The sequence below is a fragment of the Hylobates moloch genome, unplaced genomic scaffold, assembly GCF_009828535.3.
Source record: "Hylobates moloch isolate HMO894 unplaced genomic scaffold, HMol_V3 SCAFFOLD_1, whole genome shotgun sequence".
NCBI lineage: Eukaryota > Metazoa > Chordata > Mammalia > Primates > Hylobatidae > Hylobates > Hylobates moloch.
The window spans coordinates 135870238-135891948 of record NW_026652276.1 but is presented as its reverse complement, the minus strand read 5'-3'; positions in this window follow the sequence as shown (position 1 = coordinate 135891948).

Here is a 21711-nt window from a genome sequence, read left to right as displayed (position 1 = left end):
GTTAAGGCAGGAACAGGCCATTTTCACTTCTTTTGTAATTCTTCACTTGCTTCAGGCCATCTGGGCATATAACTTGCAGGTCACAGGGGATATGATGGCTTAGCTTGGGCTCAGAGGCCTGACACTGCGTGCCTGTAGTCCCAACTACTCAGGAGGCTGAGGTGGGAGGATTGCTGGAGCCTAGCAGTTGGAGGCTGCAGTGAGCTATGATTATGGACTCCAGCCTTGGTGAAAAGGTCAGGAGATCGAGACCATCCTGGCTAACATGATGAAACCGTCACTACTAAAAATACAAAAAATTAGCTGGGCGTGGTGGCAGGCGCCTGTAGTCCCAGCTACTCAGGAGGCTGAGGCAGGAGAATGGCATGAACCCAGGAGGTGGAGCTTGCAGCGAGCCGAGATCATGCCGCTGCACTCCAGCCTGGGTGACAGAGCAAGACTGTGTCTCAAAAAAAAAAAAAAAAAGTGAGACCCTGTCTCAAGAAAAAGGAAAAGAATGGAAGAAAGGGAAGGAAGGAAGGAAAGAAAGAATAGATGACACAAACAAATGGAAAAACACCCCATGCTCCAGGATTACAATAATTAGTTTCATCAAAATGACCATACTGCCCAAAGCAATTCAAATTCAACAACACAGATTCAGCAAATACAGACTCAGGAATACAGATTCAGCAAATACAGATTCAACACAATACCTGGCAAACTACCAACATCATTCTTCATGGAATTAGGAAAAACAATCCTAAAATTCATGTGGAACCATAAAAGGGCCCAAGTAGACAAAGCAATCCTAAACAAAAGGAGTAAAGCTGGAGGTATCACATTTTGACTTAAAATTATACTACAAAGCCATAGTGAACAAAACAGCATGGTACTGGTATAAAAATAGACATGACACATAGATCAATGGAACAAAATAGAGAAACTGGAAATAATGTCCCATATTTACAGCAAACTGATATTTGACAAAATATACACTGGCAAAAGGACACCCTATTCAATAAATTGTGCTGGGATAATTTTAGAGCCATATGCAGAAGAATGAACCTGGACCCCCATCTCTCACTGCATACAAAAATTAACCAAGATGGATTTAAGACTTAAATGTAAGACCTGAAACTATAAAAATCCTAGAAGAAACCCTGGGAAAAACTCTTCAGGACATTGGCCTAGGCGAAGAACTTATGACTAAGTCCTCAAAAGGAAACAACAAAAATGAAAAACAAAAAGTTGACAAATGGGACTTCATTAAGCTAAAAAGCTTCTGCATGACAAAACAAATAATCAACAGACTAAACATACAGCCTATAGAATGGGAGAAAATATTTGCAAAGAATTCATGTGACAAAGGGTAACTATTCAAAATCTGTAAGAAACTCAAACTAGTCAACAAGAAAAACCATTAAAAAGTGATCATACTGCCCTTGACATGAAGGACAACATTTTTCAAAAGAAGACATACAAATGGCCCACAAGCATATGAAAAACTGCTCTATAACACTGGTCATCTGAGAAATGCAAATCAAAACCACAATGTGATATCATTTCACACCAGTCAGAATGGCTTTTAAAGTCAAAACACAACAGATGCTGGTGAGGCTGTGGGGAAAAGAGAATGCTTAAACACTATTGGTGGGAATGTAAATTAGTTCAGCCACTGTGGAAAGCAGTTTGGACATTTCTCAAATAACATAAAACAGAACTACAAGTCAACCCAGCAATCTCATTACTGGGTATATATTCAAAAGAAAATAAATTATTCTGCCAAAAAGACACATGCATCACAGCACTATTCACAAGAGCAAAGACATGGAATCAACCTACGTGTCCATCAACAATGGATTGGATAAGGAAAATGTGGTACATGGACATGATTCAATACTACACAGCCATAAAAAAAGAACAAAATCATGTCATATGCAGCAACATTGATGCAGCTGGAGGCCATTATCCTAAGCAAATTAATGCAGGAACAGGAAACCAAGTGTTGCATGTTCTCACTTATAAATGGGAGCTAAACATTGAGTACTCATGGACATAAAGATACATATATATTTTATATAATATAAATTATATAAATTATTTATATAATTTATTATATATAAGTATATATAAATATATATTTTATATATAAAATTATATATGTATAATTGGGCAACATAGCAAGACTTCATCTCTACAAAAAATAAAAGAATTAGCTGGGTGTGGTGGCATGCACCTGTAGTCCTAGCTACTTGGGAGGCTGAGGCAGGAGGATTGCTTGAGCCCAGGAGGTTGAGGCTGCAGTGAGCTATGATTGTGCCACTGTACTCTAACCTGGGTGACAGAGTGAGACTCTGTCTCTAAAAACATAAAAAATAAAAGAGTGTTAAAAATAATAATATATATAAAGTTTGTGCCATGAGGGAAAAGTTAGGAATCTAGCTATGACATGAACCAGCTAATCTCACCAGGTGCGGTGGCTCACGACTGTAATCCTAGCACTTTGGGAGGCTGAGGCTGGCAAATCACCTGAGGTCGGGAGTTTGAGACCAGACTGACCAACATGGAGAAACCCTGTTTCTACTAAAAATACAAAATTAGCTGGGCGTGGTGGCAGGCGCCTGTAATCCCAAGCTACTCGGGAGGCTGAGGCAGGAGAATTGCTTGAACCCGGGAGGTGGAGGTTACAGTGAGCCGAGATTGCGCCATTGCACTGCACCTTGGGCCACAAGAGTGAAACTCCGTCTCAAAAAAAAAAAAAAAAAAGGAACCAGCTAATCTCAAAATCCACTAAGTTATCTTTTAGTTTTTGGAGTAGGGAATGTAAGAATTCCAGTTATTCTGTCTGGATTTATGTGTAGCCCTTCCTTAGAAATAAAATGTCTTAAGTATTTCACTCTGTTAGACAGAATTGAAGTTTTTTCTTAGAGACTTTATGGTGGTTTTTTTTTTTTTGCTAGTTCCAATAAATATAGACTGTCCCTTTTTCACTTTTCTAAGTTGGAAAAGCATAACAAGAGGTCATTGACATACTGGAGCAGAGCAGAATTTTCTTCAAAATTTAGTTCAGATAAATCAACTTTTATTATTTGTGAAAAGTAGATTGGGCTTTCCCGGAAACCCTAGGGCATGACTGTCCAGGTGTATAGGGACTGTCCCAAGTAAAGGCAAACAGGTATTGACTATCAGGATCTACTGGTATACTGAAAAAGGCACTACTTAAGTCAAATACAGTAAAACATTTATTATTTATGGGTGTATTAGACAAGAGGTTATGAGGGTTTGGAACTACTGGATGTCAAAGGACAACAATGTTGTTAATGGCTCTTAAATTTGGCATAAATTTCCATTTCTTCCCCTTGGGTTTTTGTACTGGGATGATGGGCATATTATAAGGGCAGATGCAAGGAATGATTATCAATGAATTCCTTAATTAACGTCTTTATGCCTATTATGGATTCCTGTTTTAATGGGGATCATTTAATATCAGGAATTGGTTTATTTGGATCTACTTGTATTTTTTACTGGTACAGCCATCGGAATTTTTCCTATGTTCATGGATGCACAGGACCATAGATAATCAGGAATGAAGTCTAACAAATCATGGAGTTCCTCCTTTGGTACCTAATAATTGAACCTGAATAATCATTTGACTGAAAATGTTTATAGCATCAATTTCAGCTGATTCTTTCTCATTTTGAAGAATATTCTTCCTGTTTTTGAAAAAGAGATATGGGCGTTATAAAGCTCTAAGAAATCTCACCTTATAAGATATATTGCTACAGAAGGCACCAGAAGGAAGGAATGATGTCCATCTAAATTCCCTAGCTGCAAAGTTAAAAGTTCTGATCTATGTACAGTCACAGGTTGATTAGGTATCCTTACCATCCGAAGTGGTTGGTTACTCCAAGGAAGAGGGCTCTTTAGGAGGGTAGGGTTGAGAATAGAAAGTCTGGCTTCCATATCAACTAAAGCCTTAGTTTGTTTTTTGCTTATAAACATATTTACGTCCCCTAAAGTGTAACATAGGAGGAAGGGAAAAGCCCTCTTTATTTTCCCAGAACCTCCCTGTCCTTCCTTTCCATTTTCTCTTTTTGCTTTTGCACCCATTTCAGCTTTCTACAGTGTTTTAAAAGATGTCTTGTTTTTTTATAATACAGACATTCTTAGATGTTTTTGAAACGCCTTTCAAAAGGGTGGCCTCTGTTTAAACATAGCAACTTGGCCAGTAAGTCGCTGGAGTTGTAAATTTATAATTTTAGTGGCATTGTTATCCTTTCTCTGTTGTATCACCCTGGCTGGCTTATCAAGAAGGTTTACAAGCTCAGAAATATGTGATAAGTCCCAATTTATTTAATGTAACTTGACTACCTTGGCCAATTGTTTGTCTAACTCATTAAATAAGCTTGAATTTAGTAGGGGATCATTTTGATTATCTTAGACTGGTGATATGGTTTGGCTCTGTGTTCCCACCCAAATATCATCTCTAATTGTAATCCCCACGTGTTGAAGGAGGGACCTGGTAGGAGGTGATTGGATCATGGGGGTGAATTACCCCATTCTATTCTTGTGATAATGAGGGAGTTCTCATGAGAGCTGATGGTTTTTACAGTGTTTGGTTTCCCCTTCGCTCTCACTCTCTCCTGCTGCCATGTAAGATGTCCCTTGCGTCCCCTTTGCCTTCCACCATGATTGTAAATTTCCTGAGGCTTCCCCAGCTATGCAGAGCTATGAGTCAATTAAACCTGTTTTATTTATAAATTACCCAGTCTTAGGTATTTCTTTATAGCAGTGTGAAAATGGACTAATACAACTGGCCTCATTTATTCCAGAGTATTGTTTAAACATCTTTTAAAATCTTTCAAAGTAGTTTAATACAGTCTCATTTGATCCTTGTCTACATTTTTTTTTTTTTTTTTTTTTTGGAGGCAGAGTCTCACTGTCGCCCAGGCTGGAGTGCAGTGGCACGATCTCGGCTCACTGCAAGCTCAGCCTCCCGGGTTCACGCCATTCTTCTGCCTCAGCCTCCCGAGTATCTGGGACTACAGGCGCCCGCCATCTCGCCCGGCTAATTTTTTGTATTTTTAGTAGAGACGGGGTTTCACTGTGTTAGCCAGGATGGTCTCGATCTCCTGACCTTGTGATCCGCCCGCCTCGGCCTCCCAAAGTGCTGGGATTACAGGCGTGAGCCACCGCGCCCGGCCGATCCTTGTCTACATTGTTGCACCTTAAACCAATTATTGTTCTTTGGGAAATATCTGGGGAATTACCTGTGTTAGACAATTTGTCAGTTCTGAGGCTTCTGCTCGGTCCTCTGCCTTTTGTTAATAGAAATTGCTTACTGGATTCTTCAAATCAACCTTTGATATCCATTCTCTACCTTTCCTTTCAGATAGTAACATATGAACTAGTTGACGTAAATATGAATATACTGGCTTATCGGTCTTTTTTTGAGACACACACACACACACACACACACACACACACACACACACCACTCTGTCACTCAGACTGGAATGCAGTGGTGTGATCATGGCTCGCTGCAGTCTTGACCTCCTGGGCTCCAGCAGTCCTCCCACCTCAGTTTCCTGAGTAGCTGGAACCACAAAACCACACCTGGCTAATTATTTTTATTTTTTATAGATATGTGGTCCCACTATGTTGCACAGGCTGGTCTCAAACTCCAGAGCTCAAGTGATCCTCCTTCCTCGGTCTCCCAAAATGCTGGGATTACGGGCTGAGCCACCACACCCAGCCAGGTCTTTACTGCCAAACTAAGTTCCTTAGCAAAGCCTATAGGATCTTGGGTAGGATCAGGAAATTAGTAAAACCCCTGAGTTCTGATTTGGTCCAGGTATAAGTGGTATAAACCACTGAAGGATCCTCCCTTGGATTCAGCTTTTCTTTGGAAGATGCTGCTAAAACTTCCACAGATAATGGGAGAGGAAGTCAAGGTAGGTCTGGACAGGGCAGTTCTGAGAGCAGAGGATGGGAGAGGCTCTGGGGGACAGAGCAGGAACGGTAGTAGAAGAGGATAAAACAGTAGACAATTCAGACTTTTTTTCAACTGAGAAACAATTTCCAGAATCTTGTGATTTACCTCCCATATGGAAATGATTTTGTCATTTCCTATTTTAGAGGCTTCTAGATGCCATTGAAAGTAGCTTTCTCACTCTTTCTCTTTCATCTTTGAGCCAGCTCTCTCCCATTGTTCATGTTAATCCGGTGAATCAAAAATTCTCAATATGTAGTGCCATAATTTTGTCATAAATCCAGCTGGTGTTTCAAGGGGTGGTAAGCACCCTTCAAAGATTTCAATCTTTGATGTCTAATTTCCCATGTTACTTCCTATCCCCATCCATCTGCCCTAAGCTAAGGATGTGTAGGGTCAAAAATATGTTGCTTTAGAGCTTTACTCCTCAGGCTTGCATTCCCAAGTGGATTTAGCTTGCTTACATGTCTCAGGAAAACTCGCTGCTGAAAGAGGGAGCTGCTCGTAGTGCTGAATGACCACTCTTTATAAGTGTTTCCTGGAGGAGCTAGACTATTTTGAATGTTATTCTGTTCATACTGGAACCCTATGGACTGTTGCACATCACCAGGGATTTCCCTCCAAGGTCCACAAGATTCTTAGTTGCCTAAGAAAACCTGAAGTTTGGGGTGGAGGGAGTGTATGTCCCTTATCTTCAGAACAATTTTATCTCAATTGTTTTTATATGAAGCTGAAAGGGTTCGTGCAAGTAGAAGATAGCCTTTGAAAAGAGGGAAACATTGAGCTGAGCCACAAGATCCACCACTCAAACTGTGGCAATATTTGGTCAACCTAACCTTGTGTCCTTCCTTCCTAACAATTTAGAACAAGCGATAACAATTCTATGAAGAATTTGGCAAACCCAGGATGTATTACTCTACCTAAACACAGCTTAGAATAAAAAAGGATCACTTACTTTTTGGTTGGTTACTGTTTATTTCTGTCTTTGACTATGTCTCCAAATGGAATTTGTGCCTCCAATTCTTCATTCTTTATAATATGTTAGCAGCATTTTATATAGCTGGTCACACTTTCCTTTGAGATATACTTTTTTGACTTCTGCTATGGTTTGGAAATTTGTGTCCTCCAAACCTCATGATGAAATTTGATCCCCAGTGTTGGAGGTGGGTCCTATTGGCAGGTGTTTGTGTCATGGGGGCAGATCCCTCATGAATAAAATAGTGCCCTCCTTCAAAGGTGAATGAGTTTTTCATTAGTTCCCATGAGAGCTGATTGTTACAAAGAACCTGGCATCTCCCTCTCTTTTTCTTTCTCTCTCCATGTGCACTCTGCACACACCAAGTCCCTTTCTGTCTTTCACCATGAGTGGAAGCCACCTGAGGCCCTCCCCAGATGCATATGCCTAATCTTGAACTTAACATCCATCAGAATTGTGAGCCAAATAAACTGTTTTTCTTTATAAATTATCCATCAGGTATTTTTTTTTTTTTTTTTTTTTTTTTTTTTTTTTTTTTTTTTTTTTTTAGCTGGGACTACAGGCGCCCGCCACCACGCCCGGCTAATTTTTTTTTTGTATTTTTAGTAGAGACGGGGTTTCACCGTGGTCTCGATCTCTTGACCTCGTGATCCGCCCGCCTCGGCCTCCCAAAGTGCTGGGATTACAAGCGTGAGCCACCGCGCCCGGCCAGGTATTTTTTTATAGTAACACAAAATGGACTAAGACAACTTCCTTTCCGATAACTGACTTCTGGTTTTCCCTTGAGTTTGTTGGATGCTTCTGTTCAGTCTTTTTGGCAGACTCCTCTTTCCTTTTATTGGTAGCACCCCAGAGCCCAGTCCAGTTTTATATCTTCATTTCACTATATCTCTCTCCCTATGAGGTCTCCTTCTATCTTATTATGACTTTGAGCACCATGCGTATGCTGAGAAGTCTCTTTTCCAGGGCAGCATCCTGCACTACAGACAGATATGTCCAACTTTTTATTTGGCATCTCCACTTGGATGTCTCATAGACATCTCATAATTAATGTGTTCAAAGCCAAACTCATTCTATTTTTCTTCCATAATTGTGCCACTCACTACATTCTCTATCTCATTAATAACTGTCCATCTGTTAGTTAGTGAGGTCAAAATGTTAACAGTATAAAGTATCTGAGTCACATGGCACCAAAATAAGTTACCAGCGATGAATCCGTATGAGTCTGCAGCAACCTCAATTCTTGCCTCCTTAGAGTAAAGAATTTGACCTGAGGAGGCACAAAACAGATGGAGAGACAAGGCAAGTTTTAGAGCAGGAGTGAAAGTTTATTAAAAAGCTTTAGAGCAAGAATGAAAGGAAGGAAAGTACACTTGGAAGAGGGCCAAGTGGGTAACTTGAAAGACAAGTGTGTGGTTTGATCTTTTGGCTTGGCCTTTTATATGTTGGCATACTTCCAGAGTCTTGCATTACTTCTCCCTGGATTCTTCTCTTAGGGTGGGCTGTCACCTGGGAGGGGAGCATGCCCACTGTGTTTACTGGAGTTGTACACATGCTCACTTGAGACATTCTTCCCTTAACGAATCACATGTCCCTAGGAGGTCGTATCCCAGTTAAACTTTGCCATTTTCCTTCTTAGTGTGCATGTGTGAGTCCATTCGCCCGGCTCCTGAGATCTTACTGGGAAGCGGCTGATCACCAGTTTCAGGTGTATTCTATTTATTGGGAGCCGGCCTTTCCCTGGCGCTGGCTGTGACCAGTTAGTATTTTAGAGAGACAGGTCACAACTGCCTGACCATCACCAGATGGTCACCTGCCATTCCTGGTGTGTGTGTGGAGGGGAGCCCTCTCCTGCTCTGCTCTTGTCTACCTACTCTAACGAAAAAACCTCAGAGTCATCTTTGACCTCTCTCTCACACACACCACATCAATTCAAAATATATCGAAAATTTGAGCACTTATTTCTACTGCTGCTATGTCAGTCATTTTCACCGTCATACTTGGATTATTGCAATAGCCTTCTAAATGGTCTCTTGGTAATCTATCCATGACCCTTTAATAGTCTGTTCGAAACACAGTAGGCAGGGTGATCATTTGTACAATGAATGAGATCATGTCATTCCCTTGCTTGAAATCCTCCAATGGCTCTCCAGTACACCCATAATAAAAGCTGAAGTGCTCACAGTGGCCTGTAACGCTACTCAGCCTACCCCTCCTTAACCTCTCTGACTGTCATCTCCTACTACCCTCCCCTTCATCCCATTTGTTCCAGTTAACATGGGTTCCTTGCTGTTCTAGAAACATAGCAGGCATGTATAGGAAACCAAAAGATTTCACCCCAGAATATACTTCTTTAACATATTTCAAGATGGCTATGCAGAAAGGCTGGAAATACAAGAATAGCTGAAAGGCTGTCTTTTGTGGGCGAGATTTGATGCAGTCAGGCTTTCTCTGAGGCCCTCTTTTGTCTGATCTAGGAAAGATTAACTGAAAGTCTGACACCTTTAAAGGTGTGAAAGAAACAGTTACCATCTATTTTCTCTGATAGCTGCTACCTGTGAGATTTCTTTTCTTTCTTTCTTTTTTTTAAGAGACAGGGTCTCACTCCGTCATGTAAGCTGATTGCAATGGCACCATCGCAGCTCACTGAAACCTTGAACCCCTGGCTTCAAGCGATCTTCCTGCCTCAACCTCCCAAAGTGCTCAGATTATAGGCATGAGCTACCCTGCCCAGCCTACCTGTGAGTTTTCGTCTGCATTATAAGATCACCTATGCTAGTCAGGCCTCTTCTTCTTCCCCTCCCATAACCTGTTTGTCACAATCCAAGCCCTCATTTTTCTGTAACCTCAGGACAGTGTATAAGGTTCTGTGCCTTATATGGGACACATATAAGGCAGAGAGGGGTGGGAGGGGTGGGTTAATCACTCTGTATTTCTTCCCATGCACATTAACACATTTGTATTCCATTTATCCTATTAATCCTCTCTGTGAGTTGTTTGTTTTAGTGAAACTTCAGAGGGTGAAGGAGTTTCCCTTGGCCCCTATAGTTTTGGCACTGTGAGCAAGATTACCAAAGCCACTCTGCTCTTCTGGAAACAGTGGTCAAGAGAACCCAGGACCCGATAAGCCAGTAGAATGGGGTATGAGTTTCTTACTAGCCAGGTTCTGGTCTCTCTGGAAAAGCTGGCCAAGCAGATATTAAAAAAACAAAAAAATCACTGTCCCTTTTTCCTATGCAAAATCTGGGAGAAAAGGATTTGTGTGACTAGTCTTGGGTATCGCAACTCTGGTGTACTTTTTTTGGTGTAAACTAGGGATCAAATATTGATTTCTTTCCTCCCAGAAATAGTCTTTTCCATCATCTTTGTCTTTCTATGTTGTTCTGGTAGGACATGGGCCTAAAACCCCTATAAGCCCCCTGTTTGAGCCAACCATGCCAGCCATGCAGACAGGTCGGTTTTGTGGTTCTGACTAGACCATCATCTATGTAGACAAATTTTTCTGTGGGCCCCCAAAATAAAAAACAGATGAAGTTCCTCTCTTGTCTTGTATATCCTTGGGAGCTTGACTTGTGACCAAGTGGGAGCACCTGCTCTTGGTCTCCACCATCTGGGGGTGTGATTTTGCGGTCATATTAGGTGGCCAATCTAAAACTGGCTGGGAACCCAAGACGCGGCAGTATGTATGTTTTTCCGAAAATGGCAAACTTTCCAGTGACCTTTGTCTTAATAAGAAGTCCAGGTGAAACCCCATCTCTACTAAAATACAAAAAATTAGCCAGACGTGGCAGCATGCGCCTGTAGTCCCAGCCACTCGGGAGGCTGACGCAGGAGAATTGCTTGAACCTGGGAGACAGAGGTGGCAGTGAGCCAAGATCATGCCACTACACTCCAGCCTGGGTGACAGAGCGAGACTCCATCTCAAAAGAAAAAAGTTCCATCCATAAGGAACTTTTGTCGTCACAACTCTTGTTGCCTGGTTAGTCCTGGGAAAGTACTATCCTTAGCCGTCTGTGGCAACAAGAGACTTGCTGTCTTAGCTTATTACTGGGAGTAAATTTTTTGGAAGAGATCTTTGGTATTGCCTCTGTGATGTCCTGTCTAGGAAACATCTCTTGTTAAAAACTTATTCCAATGCTGGAATATTACCTCCGAGACTTTCTATGAAAAGGCTTATTAGATTGAGTTGCTATTGGAATAAGTGCACCATTAGAGCTGGGTGTGGTGGCTCCTGCCTGGAATCTTCCTTAGGAGGCTGAGGTGGGAGGATGCCTTGAGCCCAGGAGTTTGAGGCCAGCCTGAGTAGCATAGTGAGACTCCATCTGTGTGTAAATAAATAAATGAATAAATAAAGTTAAAAAAATTTAAAAAGGCCTAAGTACACCATTGGAAATTCTAATCTGAAAGATGGATCCTATACATTAGAAAGATCCCTAAATTTTAAAAAAGATTAAATGGGATGAAGGAGTGGTTCTGGATCTTTGTTAAACAGTGGCCCTATTTGTATTTATAGGAAGATTAAATTAAAAGAAAGACACGTAATAGTATCATGGCTATTCTTAGAAATTCTCTTGACAAAATTAAAGAGCAACAGTCTGATCTAAAACAAATTTAAAATGATTTGTACTCTCAAATTGCCAGTTTTGGATCCTTTGTAGGATTTGCAACGATAACTACTCTATCTTGTCTAGTTAAAATTCTACACTTTCACCACCGTGGCCTGGGTTTGATTCCCAGTCAGGGAACTAGTCCCTTTTGTTTTGATATTTCTGTGACTTTTGACTTTTGGGGGGTACCCATTTGTTATTGATCCTTTTACTTTCCACCGACAGCTTCTGATTTCTTGTCTTCTTCTGTCTGTAGGGACACACAGGACTTTTACGTCTTTGTGTGTAGATGGTCAGCTGAGAAGCTGAGACTCTAGAGAATATGGCCAGACAGAAATGTGGGTTGTCAGTTTGCAGCTAGTGAAACTTCCCATTCTTTGAGCTATCTTTGGGGTGGTTCTGGATCTTGTGAGGACGGCTTTGCACCTCTTTGGAGATGTCTTGTGTATCCTTGGTTAAGTCATAACTTTGGTGGTGAGTCACTCGGGGGGGTACCTTTGGTAAAAAAGTTCCAAAGCCAGGATTATCAGCTGTTTGTTCTGGCTAAAATCAGATAATTCTGATCATATGAAATTTGAAAGGAATTTTTTTTTAAATAGAGCTCTGTGGTCAGAAGGCAGCATAATTAAAAGCTGATATTCAAGATATTTATTTATTTATTTATTTACTTATTTATTCATTTTAAAGGACTTTCTACTTTTTCTCTTTGGATCTTGTTTCTGGGAATTTTTTTTTTTTTTTTCAGTCAACTGAAACAACTTTTGAAAATATATTTGGTCCTCTGTTCACTTCCTTTCTGGTTGATATGATTTTTACTGAGAAAAATGCATTTTATTGGCCCTTTAGAAAGCTTAAAATTTCCCCAATTGGCTCCTTTAAGAATTGTTCTCCCTGGATGCTACCGGGCAACGAGTAGGAGGGTTGCTGCAGTGAGCCTTGAAGCCCAGGTAGAGCCTTTGCAGGTGCAGATTTTGGTGGTAGTAGCATATATATATATATTTAAATTGTTCTCCCATTTACTTCTGCTCCTCTTTCCTCTTTGTCATCTTCAGTACCACATGAAACAATCTAGAAGGGGCTGGACACAGTGGCTAACACCTGTAATCCCAGCACTTTAGGAGGCCGAGGCAGGCAGATCCCTTGAGCCCAGAAATTCAAGACCAGCCTGGGTAACATGGTGAAACACTGTCTCTACAAAAAATAAAAGAAAGAAAAAAACGATTAGCCAGCTATGGTGGCTAGCTGGGCATGGTGGCACGTGCCTGTAGTCCCAGCTATGTGGGAGGACTGATTGAGCCTTGGTAGTCTAAGCTACAGGGAGCTGTGATCATGCCACTGCACTCCAGCCTAGGCGACAGAGTGAGACCCTGTCTCAAAAAAAAAGGAATTGGGGGTGGATCCAGAAGGGAACTTCTAATGTTGCTGAGACCCAGTGAGGAACACAGAAAAAGGCACCACTCACTCACTTTTTGGGTCTTCTGTCTGCTCTTTACAGTCCGAAGAGTCATCAGGCAGGTTCCTTGCAGGTGTAAAGCTCTGCTCTTTTATGGATTGTGTTACCTGATCTCTTTGTCTTTTGAGTGTACCAGACATTACTTCGTAATGTGAGGGAGAACTTGACCTTTCTGTATGTGATGGCTGGTAAGTCACTGACAAAAGCTTCAGTTTTGTAGGTGGCTGAGAGTGGTTGCCATGAATAGTTATTACAGGGGACTACTCATTTCTTTGCTCATCTGGATTAAAAGTTACAATTTGAACATTTGGAGGCCATGGAAACACTACCAACGGATGACTCTAATGGGGAAGGGGCTGATTGTAGATTGGGCTGATTGCCATTGGGTAGCCCTTGCAGCAGGATGCGCTGTGGAAGTACTGTGTAACCTGGTCCCATGGCATTTCCCTGTTTTGGGAAACCTGGTATTCAGTGTAAAAAAATGGGATCCTTTATTTCAAAGAATCTAGATGCTCTGCCTTCTAGCTGTGCCTGGTTTTCACATATTTAAATATTAGTTCCTAAAAACTGCAGGTGCTTTATTGGCCCTATTTGTTAATGGCTTCACCCTGAGCTCAATGGTCTAGTTATAAATTGGAAACTGTTCAGGTATGGTTGGTCACATCTGTAATCCCAGCTCTTTGGGACGCTGAGTTGGGAGGATCACTTGAGGCCAGGAGTTTGAGACCAGCCTAGGCAACATAATGCGACCCCATCTCTACATAAAATAAAAAATCTTAACCAGGTGGGGTGGTACATACCTGTATTCCCAGGTACTTAGGAGGCTGAGGTGGGAGGAGCCTTTGAGCCCAGGAGTTTGGGGTTGCAGTGAGCTATGATCATGTCACCAGGGTGACAGAGTGAGACCCCATCTCTCAAAAAAAAAAAAAAAAAAAGAAAGAGGGAGAGAGAGAATGAAATTGAAAACTCCATGTATCTAAATAGATGGGTCTCCAAATTATGAGTTTCTGGCATTCAGCTGCTTATTTTGAAAAGGTTTCTGACTTTTCTCTAGGCTTATCTGTGTGCTTCCTTGTAAAATCATGTAATGAGTTCCTATTTTTTATTCACTTGGCATCCATTTTTTTTTTTTTTTTTTGAGATGGAGTCTCGCTCTGTCGCCCAGGCTGGAGTGCAGTGGCGCAATCTCAGCTCACTGCAAGCTCCGCCTCCCGGGTTCACGCTATTCTCCTGCCTCAGCCTCTCCAAGTAGCTGGGACTACAGGCGCCCGCCACCACGCCCGGCTAATTTTTTTGTATTTTTAGTAGAGACAGGGTTTCACTGTGGTCTCGATCTCCTGACCTCGTGATCCGCCCGCCTCGGCCTCCCAAAGTGCTGGGATTACAAGCGTGAGCCACCGCGCCCGGCCCCATTTTTAATCTTCTCGATTAACATACCCAAACTCTGTCTTGACAAACCTTAAATTCTTTCTCTGTGCTTTGAGATGTAAGTTTGCTACCTGTTTTTTCTTTTTCTTTCTTTTTTTTTTTTTTTGAGTTGAGTTTCACTCTTTTGCCCAGGCTGGAGTGCAGTAGCATAATCTCGGCTCACTGCAACCTCCACTTCCCAGGTTCAAGCAATTCTTCTGCCTCAGCCTCCTGAGTAGCTGAGATTACAGGTGCCCACCACAAAGCCTAGCTAATTTTTGTATTTTTAGTAGAGACAAGGTTTCACCATGTTGGCCAGGATGGTCTCGTACTCTTGGACTTCAAGTGATCTGCCTGCTTTGGCCTCTCAAAGTGCCGGGATTACAGGCATGAGCCACTGTTCCTGTCCCCTACCCTGTTTTTTCCAAAACTTGGCAAGGGCTTCAGCCATGTGGGATAGATACACTTTAACTTATTCCATTTACAGAGGCACAATTTAATCCAACTGTCCTTTTAAAGTAGTGAGTTTTTCCAGTTTCATGGCTAAAATTTAAAATGAAAGCTATAAGATTCTTGTGTCTGTTTTTTTTGTATACGTGTGTATGTCTCTGAATATTGTCTACATGGTACCAAATTGATTTATAAATAAATACTCATAAATTAAGTTAATAAGCCCAAATGCTTTTCATGTTCATGTGACTTTAGTAACCTTTGATAAATAACACTAATTTAATAATTATTGGTAAAATAAAATAGAAATGTCCCAAGAATTCAGACATTTTTGCCTGGGTGTATTGGTCAAGCAGATTTATACTGTCTCTACTACATGTTTTAAGGTACTGAAACTGTTACTTCTGTGATATTTTTTAATATTTACTTGTCTGTGAGCTTATGTTTTGATTTTGAGCCTTTAGATTCTGGAGTCTAGACAAGTGGCCTTTGTAAGGCCTGAGGTCACATATGTGTCCCTAGCACCCAAGCCCCATCCTCTCTGGACCAGCTGTGCCTGTTGGCCACACGAGGAGGGATCAGATTCTCTAGGCAGTCCTCAAAGCTCTGTTCATTGTCCTGGGCTCTGCATCTGGTACATAACAATTATAATTGCTAATTGCCTAGGTTTTCACTGAAAATTATGGTTACTTAGAGTTAACATTGTTGGCTGGGCACTGTGGCTCACACCTGTAATCCCAGCACTTTGGGAGGCCGAGGTGGGTGGATCACCTGAGGTCAGGAGTTCGAGACCAGCCTGACTAACATGGTGAAATGCTGTCTCTACTAAAAATACAAAAATTAGCTGGGCATGGTGGTGGCGCGCCTATAATCCCAGCTACCCAGGAGGCTGAGGCAGGAGAATTACTTAAACCCGGGAGGCGGAAGTTGCAGTGAGCCGAGATCGCACCATTGCACTCCAGCCTGGGCAATAGAGCAAGACTCCATCTCAAAAAAAAAAAAAAAGAGTTAACATTATAATTAATATATGTAATTAAAACTGTTAGATATAAGAGAAACACGTTTGCAAAGTGTACAACAAAAGTAGGATGTGTTTTTGGAAAGTAAGGTTATAAATAAGGTATGAGAATGGCTTTTGTAAAAGAGAAAATAATTTTGTCTAGTTTAGAGGTTATTGAAGTATTGTTTCAAATTATTTTAGAATTGTGAAATGTGCTACACGTGGTGGCACCCATTTGTAGTCCCAGCTACTGAATAGAATGAAGCAGGGGGATTGCTTGTGTCTAGGCGTTTGAGGCTGCAGTGAGCTATAATTGTGCCACTGCACTCCAGTCTGGGCAACAGAGCAAGATCCAAGCTCTAAAAAAATAATAATAATAAAAATTGTGAAATGTGATATACAAAATGGCATCACTCTGGTTCAGAGCCCTAAAATGGAGTTGGAAAGCCATACTAAGAAGGACTACCTGAGCCGGGCGCGGCGGCTCATGCTTGTAATCCCAGCACTTCGGGAGGCTGAGGCGGGCGGATCACGAGGTCAGGAGATCGAGACCACGGTGAAACCCTGTCTCTACTAAAAATACAAAAAATTAGCCGGGCGTGGGGGCGGGCGCGGTGGCGGGCGCCTGTAGTCCCAGCTACTCGGAGAGGCTGAGGCAGGAGAATGGCGTGAACCCGGGAGGCGGAGCTTGCAGTGAGCCGAGATTGCGCCACTGCACTCCAGCCTGGGCGACAGAGCGAGACTCGGTCTCAAAAAAAAAAAAAAAAAAAAAAAGAAGGACTACCTGCATGACCTGCAACCTTGCAAAAACAAAAACAAAAATCACAACCACTCAGGAATTTGCCTTGCCTAAAACCTTTGAACAGGGGCAAACTGCCACTTTCCAGGACCATAACATCCTTGGAAAACAACTGAATTCCTCCAGCACTGCAACTACTCCTAAACAGCAACAACCAATGAACTATGGAGTTGTATACTAAGCCAGCCATTTCCATCAGTGATAATTCTTTCAAAACAACTTGTATAATCACTTTCAGTGTCCTTAAAAAATTCCTACTTTACTTCAGTACTTTGGAATACAATTTGGCTTCTAACCTAATCTGTTTCTCCCAAGTCTGGAATTCCTAAGATGCCAATAAACATCTTGTCTTACTGCTTTGCAGTCTGGAATTTTGCCTCTTCTTGGTTGACAGAATCCAAGGGTATATTGTTGCAGGTGAGCAATGACTATCCAGGCCAGTGGTGCAGGAATAAAACAATCTACCAAGATATTTGTAGGTAAAGAAGGCAGATTTATTAAAGAAAGTATGAAAATATGTTGCAGGGTTGCAATGGGCAGCCAACAAAAGAGTTGACTGCAAAGAAACAAAGGCTAGCTGGAGACTCTATAGGATAGTTCTACTTTGAGTATTGATAATGCCAAGGTTGCCATGAGCTAACCTGCAGGTGTTTGGAGATAGTAAGGTGCAGGAGTGCTACGTATCCCGGAACATGAAGAAAGGCCAACTTATAGCTTCTCTGCTTTCTCCTTTTGCTTTCCCTCAGTCCTGCCAGCCTGACTCCTTTTCCTTAATTAGGACTCCACATTTCACCTCTGACAGAGCAACAATGACAAATTTTTGGCATGTGGGTGAAGGTCTTATCTTCCAACTGCTTCCTGTTGGCCAGAGATGTAGAGTTGACCCTACCTAGGATTGTTAGTCAGGAGGTTACATGGGCCTAAATCCCTGAATTGGAAGTTAAACTGGGCAGGGTTGCTGTGGGACCATTGGGAAACTGCATTTGCAGCCTAAAATTTTGTCTAGCTGCATCCAAATGAGAGTCATGGAGTTTCTTTCTTTTTTTTTTTTTTAACTTTTAAGTTCAGGGGTACATATGCAGGCTTATTACATAGGTAAACTTGTGTCATGGGAATTTGTTGTACAGATTATTTATTTTATCACCCAGGTACTAAGCCTAGTACCCATTTGTTATTTTTCCTGACCCTCTCCCCCCTCCCACCTTCCTCTCTCGAGTAGGCCCCAGTATGTGTTGTTCCCTTCTATGTGTCCATGTGTTCTCATCATTTAGCTCCCACTTATAAGTGAGAACATGCAATATTTGGTTTTCTGTTCCTGTGTTAGTTTGCAAAGGATAATGGCCTCCAGCTGCATCCATGTCCCTGCAAAGGACATGGTCTTACTCTTTTTTATGGATGCATAGTGTTTCGTGGTAGATATGTGCCACATTTTCCTTACCCAGTCTACCATTGATGGGCCTTTAGGTTGATTTCATGTCTTTGCTATTGTGAATGGTGCTGCAGTGAACATACATGTGCATGTGTCTTTATAATAGAATGATTTCTATTCCTTTGGGTATATACCCAGTAATGGGAATGCTGGGTTGAATCGTTGTTCTGTTGTTAGGTCTTTGAGGAATCACCATGAGGAATGGTGATTTTTTTTTTTTTTTTTTTTTTTTTGAGATGGAGTCTTGCTCTGTTGCCCAGGCTGGAATGGAGTGCAGTGGCGTCATCTCAGCTCACTGCAACTTCCACTTCCCAGGTTCAAGCGATTCTCCTGCCTTAGCCTCTGGAGTAGCTGGGACTACAGGTGTGCACCACCATGCCCAGCTAATTTTTGTATTTTTAGTAGAGATGGGGTTTCACCATGTTGGTCAGGCTGGTCACTGGTGTGCCACCACGCCTGGCTAATTTTTGTATTTTTAGTAGAGACGGGGTTTCACCATATTGGCCAGGCTGGTCTCGAACTCCTGACCTTATGATCCGCCCACCTCGGCCTCCCAAAGTGCTGAGATTACAGGCGTGAGCCACCACGCCCGGCCACAGGTCACATTTTATACCTCTGTGCTGCCTTGTCATTGAGATGTATGATGCCCTTGAAAGGGGAGTGTGACCTTGGTGGGGAGGCATCCCTCTTCGTCTTCAGGCATGGGCGGGTGATCTCTAGAAATTGGAAGTGAGTGCAAACTGTTGGCTGTTGGGAGAGTAAGCACTTGCATGCCAAAGTCGGAGTGGGGTGGGGTTAGATAAGAGTGGGGGGACATAGCATCCACTACTGCTTCAAAGTTGTGTTCCAACTGGACCATTTCTGTATACATGCAATAACTTCGTATTGAAAACCACTATGTGCTATGCATTGTGTTAGAAGCTTAGCATACAACACAGAATAATCTGTATCCTCAAGAAGCTTCCAGACTTGTGGGCAGTGAGGCAAGGAAATGTTTGCACTAGTGTGCTGGCTATTCTGGATATTGAAGCACAGGGGAGGGGCACCTGACCACCTCTGGGAGCCCAGGGTAGGTTTCTGACTCAGGCACTGAGGTGGCTGTTAGATGAAAAGATGCTGAGGGTAATATGTTTGTGAGGGGGATAGATGGTGTGGTCTCCATGGGACATCTAAGTGGATACACCCAGGGCTCAAGGGAGTTCTGGGCTGGTGTCATCAGAATATTGATGATATTTGAAGCCATGAAAATGGATGAGATCACAGAAGAGTGCATAGAAGGCCTAGGCCAGAACTGTGAGAAACGCTGATATTTAAAGGATGGAGACCAAGACTTTTAAGGGAGACTAGGAAGGAGCAGCCACTGAAGTAGTTAGGTGGAGAACCTGGAAGAGAGGAACCATGAAATCCAATGTTGAGGATCTTTCAAGAAAAAGTGTCCCAAAAAGTCAAAGGCCAAACAAGTCAAAGAAAGGACTAGAGAGGATCTGGTAGATTTGATAACAATGAGATAATGATGGTCCTCGCAAGAGCTCTTTTGGTGGCGCTAGGTGTGTTATGGACTGAATTGTATTTCTCCCAAATTCATTTGTTGAAGTCCCAACCCCCAATGTGTATTTGGAGCTAAGGCCTTTAAAGAGGTAATTAAGGTTAAATGAGGTGATGAGAGTGCAGCCCTAATTAATAGAAATGGTGTTCTTTTTTTTTTTTAGACAGTCTTGTTTGTCACCCAGGCTGGAGTGCAATGGAGCAATCTTGGCTCACTGCAACCTCCACCTCCCGGGTTCAAGCAATTCTCCTGCCTCAGCCTCCCGACTAGCTGAGATTACAGGTGCCCACCACCACACCTGGCTAATTTTTTGTATTTGTAGTAGAGACAGGGTTTCACCATGTTGGTCAGGCTGGTCTTGATCTCCTGACCTCAAGTGATCCACCCGCCTTGGCCTCCCAAAGTGCTGGGATTACAGGCGTGAGCCACTGTACCTGGCCAAGACAGGACTGCTTTTAAAGGGAGAGGCCAGGCGCAGTGGCTCATGCCTGTAATCCCAGCACTTTGGGAGGCTGAGGTGGGCGGATCACGAGGTCAGGAGTTCGGACCAGCTTGACCATGGTGAAACCCTGTCTCTACTACAAATACAAAAATTAGCCAGGCATGGTGGTGCACGCCTGTAATCCCAGCTACTCAGGAGGCTGAGGCAAGAGAATTGCTTGAACCCGGGAGGTGGAGGTTGCAGTGAGCCGAGATCACTGCATTCCAGCCTGGGTGACAGAGGGAGACTCCATATAAAAAAAAAATAGAGAAAACATGGAATTGTGAGCATGTGGAACACAGGGTCACTTTATAACGAGCCCACTAGAGATAAGTAACCCACTCACGCGATAATAGCACTAAGCCATTTGTTAGGACAGAGCTCTCATGGCATAATCATTTCTTTAAGGCCCCACCTCTTAATATTTTTGCATTGGGAATTAAGTTTCCAACATATGAATTCTGGGAGACATAATCAAACCACAGCATTGACTCATTTGGTAGTATCTGTAACAATTAAAATACGCAATTGCCTCATTATGAAACCATTCTATTGAAATACTTGCACATGTACACTGAGATATTTACCCAAGATTTTCTTTTCAGTCTTATTTGCAGGAATGAGAAATAGGAGACAAATGAATTGTGATAAGTAGACTAATGGTTAAATGAATCATGGCACATTCAAACTGAGGAATTTTGTAGCCACCTGAAGCTTGTAGTGAGCAAGTAAGATTACCAACATAGAGTGAAATGGAGTCACAGAATAGCATTCCTGGTGTTTATCAGTTATGTGAAACTAGCAATTCAAAACCCTTCCTGTACATCTGTTTGCTGATGCATTTTGATCAGGATCTGGAGTTCTGTATCAAAACATCATTAGTAGACTCCTCTTTCACTTTTTATTCTTGAATGGTTCAGAATTGTGAACTCTTTATGAGCATGTATTTTACAATTTTAAAACAGTTTTTAAATACTGGTGGCAAGATCACAATAGAAAGGAAGAGTTTCAAGACGTGAGTGACATGGGATAAAGGAGGAAGCTCCCCAAGGATCAGATGATGGTGACAGCAGTACCAGTAGCAGCAGAAGCAGGTAACATTCATTTAGAGTTGAGATGTGCCACACCCTGCTCTAAATGCTTTACGCATATCAAGTCCCCTCATTCTCACGAGGAGTCTAGGAGGTGGATATGATCAGTCAAGGACATGGAGGCACAGAGAGGTGGAGCAACTCCACAGCTAGCAAAGCTGGGACTCAAAGCCAGGCAGTCTGGATGCAGGGCCAGTGCTCCAGCCACTGCCCCCTACTGCTGGCTGATGGTGGGGTCCAGAGCACAGGTGATGGACTGGCCTGAGAGGAAGAGGGAAAGCTCATTAAACCTCTGGATCAGTTTGTTGCTGTATTAACACTTTCTCACAAACGTAAAAGCTCAAAACCACCATCATTGATTACCTCACGGTGGTGTAGGTCAGAAGCCTGAGCAGGCTCAACTGGGCTCTCGACTTTGCATCTCACAAGCCCCAACCCAAGATGTCAGCAGAGGGGGGCTTCCATCTGGAGGCTCTGGGGAAGAATATGCATCCAGAA